General features: G+C 50.1%; 1 protein-coding gene across 29 annotated transcripts in view; it reads right to left on the bottom strand.

The window, feature by feature from the left end:
* Positions 1-4,054, bottom strand: part of LOC142841479 (F-box-like/WD repeat-containing protein TBL1X) — a 171,692-nt gene extending 167,638 nt beyond the window's left edge. For 17 of the 29 annotated variants that reach the window (XM_075958390.1, XM_075958364.1, XM_075958361.1 and 14 more), the window contains exon 1: positions 2,167-2,613. The gene's annotated coding sequence lies outside the window, so the exon portion shown is untranslated. Of the gene's footprint in view, positions 1-25; positions 122-1,575; positions 1,746-2,166; positions 2,614-3,837 lie in introns of those variants that run through there. The other 12 variants (XM_075958375.1, XM_075958372.1, XM_075958381.1 and 9 more) reach the window with 7 other exon arrangements.
* Positions 4,055-7,085: the final 3,031 nt, after the last annotated feature.

The raw sequence follows: 7,085 nt of genomic DNA on the forward strand, positions 1-7,085 counted from the left end.
GAAGGAAAAACACATTGGGACTTACAGTTTCAGAGGATTAATTAGTCCATAACCGTCCAGCATGGCAGGGAGCATGGCAGCAGGCAGGCATGACACTGGCGCAGTAGCTGAGAGCTTACATCTGATCCACAAGCACAGGGAGAGAGTGAGCTAACGGAATGCTGTGGGCCTTTGAAACCTCAAAGCCCACCTTCAATGATACACAAACTCAACAGGACCACACTTCCTAAACCTTCCAAAACACATTTCCACCAACTGGGAAACAAGCATTCAAATATATGAGCAAACGGAGGTATTCTCATTAAAACCAAAATAATCTTGGATCAAAGGCAATTGTCAGCAGCCCACAGATCCTGGTAGCCCACCCTTACTGAACACCAATCAGCCCCCATTTCTAGTGTCTCCCAAAGGCCTTGCCTTGGTGTGACTCTCTGGACCTAGCAGAGTATCCAGCATTTACCCAACAGCAAAACCGAGGTAATTTTTAAATGAGTATTTATCCAATACCATAAAAGGGGTAAAATGCCTTCCTTTTTCTTTTAGTAGTACTGCCAAAATGGAGTTCTCCGACCCGAGTAAGAAGGTATCCTGGGGTAGATGGGAGCCTTACACCCCAAATCGTCCATACCAGTCCCCACAGGTGTGTGTGTGTGTGTGTGTGTGTGTGTGTGTGTGTGTGTGTGAGAGAGAGAGAGAGGGGGGGGGAGATTAAAGGCTTGAAAAGCTTTAGGGGGCCATTTTAATAAGTGGATCTAGTGAATTTCAACTTTCATCGTTGTACTAATTACCCAGGTGGATGGATGGTTCCATGGAAATCTGCAGCACACTTGGACACGAAATCCCTTTAAAAATAAAAGCGCCATCTACACTCAACACTCTTCGATTTCTTCTATGTGTCTTCTAGAAATGACTCAAATGGTAAATTTCTTAGAGCCATCAAGACCCATTTGCTATCCTAAACTGACGCCCTGGGGGAAAAGGTGCTCACTCCTCTTACAGTCAGTCTTGTGTCCTCTTTCAAGTTAAACCAGGGACTAGCTCCGAGCAAAACACAAGTCAGGTCAAGGCGCACACACCAAAGCAGAACAGAAACAAACACTTGCACTAGCAGTGAGGCTTTAGGTTTTGGTTCGGGGGGGGGGGGGGGGGAGAGCTGTTTTAGGTTTTGCTCCACAACACTTGGTAGGAGCTGACCCTAACTGCGGAATTTACAGTGCGTAGGGCTTTGAGAACGCCAGACACTGCAAAAAGAAAAAGAATAAAGAAAAAAAGAGAGAGAGAGAAAAAACAAGCCCTGAGCTCCTGATTGCGCACTGGTCACGCACGTGAAGCCCAGGCCTCATCCAGCACCGGCGGGCCTCCAGCCTCCTAAAGTTGTCACAAAACCCGGAGATCACCAATGTTCAAAGGCGCACCCCTCCCACATAAACTCCCGCTCCCAGCACCCGTCTCTGCGAAAGGGAAATTCCTAAGACGGGGATGTGGGTGAGGGCAGATCTGGAGAACCCCTCCCCAGCCCCAAAGCAACAGGTTTACACCCTCCCCAGGCCGCGCTGGGCGGTCCCTTACCCTTACCTAGCCGGGGGAGCCGCCCTTCAACGGTGTCAACCCCCCCAAGCCTGGTCCCGAGTCGAGGCCTGAGAAGATGTGTGGGGAGAGGGCTCCTGGACTTCCTTGACAGTTTGTGCCTCAGAAACTGAGCACAGGCGGGCCAGCCTCTCTCTCCCCCGCGCGCCGCCGCGCGTCCACTGGGTTCCGGGAGCGCCGGCCCGCGCCTCGAGGATGAATGGGGCTCCCCTCCCCCACAAGGGGATCCCGCTCGGCCCCCAAGTCCCAAAGCGACCCAGGTCAGCCCAGTCAGCCCCCTCTGGACCGCAGACAAAGAGATGCAGGGACTAAACCGCAGCGCTTCCCTAAACTTGCTTGTCCCCCCTCCCCAAAACAAAGGCGCACCCAGGCCTTTCCCGCCCCCCGCGCGCGCGGCCACTTTGGGGAGCGGCCGCCCCGGAGGTATTGTTCAGCATGCAGGGAGCGCGCCAGCCCGGGGGTGGGGGGGCACACGGGAATTTGCCCCTCCTGGAGCTCCAGGGTCGGACCTCCGCGATAGGGGTCACCGCCAAGCCCCTGGGCCCGAGAAGTTTGCGCCCCTGCCCGGCGTGCACTCACCTCGCAGCGAGCCGTGCAACTTGTGGCCGCGCTCTGTGCGTACTGGCGGGTTCACCGTCACCAAGCCCTGGCAACGCAGAGGCCAACGAGGGCCAGGCGCCCCGGAGCAGCCGCGCGCCGCCCCCGGCCCGCCACCGAGTCCCCGAGAAGAGCGGGCGCTGGAAAGTTTCGGTGGCGAATGGCGGCCGGAGGACGCTGCAGCGGCGGCGGGGCGGGGGCGCTGGCGGCTTGTCGCTCCCGAGCGTCGAGACTGGGGGGGCTGGGCTGGGAGCGGCGGCGGCGAGAGAGGGCGGGACGGCGGGAGGGACCGACACGGCCAAGTGACCTCCGCTGGGAGCGGACGCGAGCGCGCCTACCCTGGTTGGGAGACGTGCCAAGGGGGTCGCCAGCACGCCGCCCTCCCCAGACACCTGGAGGAGGCACTCAACAGACCTACCCTCCCCGAACGCGTCCCCGCCGGCCCCTCCCCCTAGCGCCTTGGGGGGGGGGGGGGCCGCGTCCCCACGCGGCAGCCCCTCCCCCACGAAGGGCTAGGACGACAGGCCCGCCCTCACCCCTACCAAGTCCAGACCCAGCCCCCCCCCCGGGGGCAAGGAAGAGACTTACATCCCTGCAGTTCTTCACCCTAAAGCCTCCCCACCCCCACTCCACTCCTCCCCACGCCCAAGGTGGAGGAGGGAAGCCCAAGCTTTGCCCTCTGGGCCCCAACACGGTCTCTAGCTTTTTTTTCTACAGGCTCCGAGAGGAATGAGGGGAACAGGGCCCCCACAAACATACCCAATCCCAAACCCTGGCACTCCAAGGTGGCTTTGAGGGGGATGAGAACAAGGGCCACCCTGCAGGTTGGGGGAGGGAATGGTAACCCAAGCCACTGAAAGTGTTACCATCCCCCACCTCAAAGATGAAGCTGCCCAGCTGGCCTAGGAGGTACTCGTGCAACCCGTCTCCAGGAACATCTCCTTCAAAACTAACGATTTAAAGCACCCCCCCCCAAGTTGCCTCTACGCCCACCCACAAAAAAAAATGAGGACTCGGGCGCAGCCATGACCTTTGCAAAACACCTCCCAGCCAGGAATCAGAAAAGCAGAGAGAAGCTTCAGAACTAGACGAAAACACAAATAAACTGGGGAGGGGTATGTTAGGGTACTGAGGTCCTTAGATCTGTAAATCCCCACCCCCAGGCCTGAAACCGCAGGCGCTGGCAAAGTGTTTTCGGTTGCCATGGCTGGTAAGGCCCAGCCCTGGCGCTTCTTCCTCGCTTCTTCCTCCCTTCCACGTTGGTGACGATTCCCCCAACTCCCGGCTTTAATTCAATTAAATAAATATCCGGCCCTCCTCCTCAGCACCTTTGGTGTCTGCCTTGTTGAGTATTTTTAAAATCAATTTGCCCCTCCCTTAGGCTTCTAATGAGCTTGGTGCTAAGAGCCCAGTAACACTCAGCAATTTAAAACTCTAACCTCACTTGCTCCTTTCTTGAACACTAGGCGTTTGTTGCTCTGGTGGTAGGGGGGGAGGGGGGAGAACTCCGAGCGAGTTTTTAAGGGGCCGGTTCTCCATCATACAGGCGGACCTAAAAATTACCTTGCAAAATATTGCTGCGAAACGTCAAAGATGTCAAACGACTGTTGGTACACCGTTATTAGAGCGCATCAATAAAAAATACACACTTACACAGTCTCCATAATTGTGAATCAGCAGAACACTGGCTTATTAGCTATCGGCTGCCACTGAAGTCCCCCCACCCCAAAGGATTTGGTGGGGCTCCCTTGAGCCTGCCCTTCGTAGCTCCCGGGCTCCTGAGCTCGTGCAGACTGATGCTGAGGTATATTACAGAAGGGTGCAATCGCAAACCCGAGCCCGCTCATGATGCAACCCTGGCCCGGTTTACACGTGCTTCCCTTCCCCCACTGCATGCTGGTGGTAACACTGCGTTTTTTCCGCCTGTAGGGTCACATTGTGGTTGATTGATTCTCCTTTCGCCTTGCTCAGTCATTCAGATTTGGAAAGTAAATAACAAGTTGACATCATTACAGCTTCAGGCTTTACCCGGTCGTCAGCTCTCGGCTACCACAGACCCTCGAGTAGCTGCGCATCAAACCCTACCCACCTAGCCTGCCCGGCTTGCCTTGTCCAAATTAGTGCTTGGTAATTCCAAACTGAAGTTGGTTAAAAGCTTCCCTACATGTTTCTATTACTTGGCAAGTAATGATCATTTTTAAAGAATGGAAAAGTGGTGGGGAAAAAATTTCATTTTTCATATAGGGTGCAGAATGACTAGGTTTTATTACAGGCCTCCTCTGACTAACGAAGTGGGAGGTTTGATTCTCTTTTGCGAGCTCCATATAGTATCGCAATAATCCCAGTTCTTGCTTTTCGACAGTCAAGGACTAGGAATGTGAAGAGAAGGCTCGATGATTAGGAGCACTTACTCCTCCTACAGGGGACTAAGGTTCAGTTCCTAGCACCTTCAAGACAGTTCACTGCCCCAGTAACGCTGGTTCCGGAAAATTCTGTTGCCTCGTTCTATGCTCCTATGACTCCTACATGCATGTGGGGCACATGATTCTCAAAGGTACACATAGACCTAAGAATAACGACTAAATAACCCTTGTTTTGCTTTGTTTTAGAAAGAAAGTTAGTAGAGGGCTATGGATAAGATCCCAAATGTTGGAATGGCTGAGGCAGGATTAGAATGGGATATATAGCAAGACCCTATCCAAAAAAATTAAATCAAGGGCTTGTAATAAAGACTCATAGGAACCACCGCAACTTTGTAAGAACTAAAGACAAGAAAACAGGCCCCTTTTTAAATAATAAAATTAACAAAATTCTCTCCAAAGTGCTACTATATGAGTAGAAAATTAGACTGTTTTATTTATTTACTCTGGCTGTCTGCTGTAGGTGCTGATGTGGAAAAAAACATGAAAATAACAGAGAAGCAGCTAGTGCCCTCTAAAGAGGAAAAAGAGTAAGGTACACTGTGTGTGTGTGTGTGTGTGTGTGTGTGTGTGTGTGTGTGTGTGTGTGTGTTGGTGAACACTTTGCAAAAAGAAATTGACTTGTTGAATTGCTTTCACTTTGTTCATGTATGCCTTTGTGCAACACTGAGATTGTTCTTTTCTCAACAGTGATGGCTTGAGATATAATACCAAAAGCGTGAAAGAAAAAAGTGAGCTGGATTTCATCAAAATTATGGAATTCTGCAAAAATACTGTTAAGAATGGAAGACAAGCCAAAAACAAAGAAAACAGTTGTAAAACTCATGCCTGAAAAAAGTATTGGCATTAAAAATATACAAAGACCTCTCTTTGTTTACTTTTAAAATTATGTGTCCATGTGTCTCTGAACATGAGTGTAAGTGGCTGTGTAAGCCAGAAGAGGGTGTTGGAAACCCTGGAGTTGGAGTTGCTGGCTATTGTGAGCTGTCCATGTGGTGCTAGAACAAAACCTTTATAAAAACAACACTTGTTCCTACCAGCTGAGCCATCTTTCCAGTGCCCAAAGAAGTCTTAACCTTCTTGCGGTAAGAAACACATTAGCAATAGATGGGAAATAAAATAAGGCTGAAGAGGTGACTCGTCCATAAAGGCCAGAACGGAAGCAAATGAACTCCTGGAAGCTCCCCTCTAGTGTCCATTCACATGCCTATGCACATACAAATATATTTAGGTAAATCAATGTAGCTTTAAAGACTTAGTTCTCGGTCCTAGTGTGGTGGCGCACACCTTTAGTTGCAGCACTTGAGAGGCAGAGTTAGCCAGATCACTGTTGGAGGTTAGCCTTGTCTACATAGTGAGTTCCAAGCCACCCATGGATACATGGTGAGAACCTATCTAAAAATAAGTTCAATAAATAAATAAAATTTGGTCTTTTTACTATATCTTGTGACATAACTCTTACACAACTGAAAAGAAATGGAAAGAGGTACCAAAAATACAACTGTCAATGGTATGGGAAGACCTTCTGTCTATGTGTTGCTTTTATTGGTTAATGAATAAAGAAGCTGCTTTCGACCAATGGCTTAACAGAATAAAGACAAGTTGAAAGAGATATAGAGAGAGAGTAGGCAGAGTCGGAGAGCTGCCATGGAGCCGCCAGAGAAGAAAGATGCAAGCCGCCAGCTGGAACCTTGCCGGTAGGCCATGAGCCTCATGGTAAAATATAAAACAATGGAAATGGGTTAACCAAAGAAAGAAGAGCTAAGCTAGCTATATGCTTAAGTGATTGGCCAAGCAGTGATTTAAATAATATAGTTTCTGAATGGTTATTTTGTGGTCTGGCCAGCCTGGAACAAATAAGCAGCCACCTACAATATGTCAAGATAAACATTATAATGCCTTTTGCCCATCTTGCAGAGCTCCATGCAGGCCAGGCAAGTGCTCTACCACTGAACTATAGATGCTGGCCCCAAATATATTGCTGCATTTCTGTATGAGTGCATGTGCATGTTAGCGTGTGTGCTAGTTTTAAAATAGAACAAGGGAAGGAAATGACGGTAGAAAGGGAGTACCAGGTGCCCTTTGAAACCAAGCTCCCTCTGTTTGGTGATGGCACTAGATTCCAGAAAAACAGAAAGGGCTAGTTTCAGAGGCACGGCAATATACCCAGAGAAAGTCAAAATAATAGCACAAAGTGCTGAGCAAAGGAATAACTGAGGCACTAAGTATGTAGGGGTGCACGCTTGCAATCCCAGCACATGGGATGTAGAGGCAGGATGAGCAAGAGTTCCAGGAAAGCTTTGGCCAGACAGTCAGACCCTGTCTCAAGAAAAAAAAAGAAAAGGCATTCCCTCTAAGGAAAATGTGCAATCCCTTTTTTGGACATTTACTAATTTGTATGTGTACATGCACCTGCCTCATGGAGGTCATAGGTGAAGGTCGGAGGACAATTTTGGAGTCAGTTCACTCCTTCCACCTTGT

Source organism: Microtus pennsylvanicus, chromosome X (assembly GCF_037038515.1).
Source record: "Microtus pennsylvanicus isolate mMicPen1 chromosome X, mMicPen1.hap1, whole genome shotgun sequence".
NCBI lineage: Eukaryota > Metazoa > Chordata > Mammalia > Rodentia > Cricetidae > Microtus > Microtus pennsylvanicus.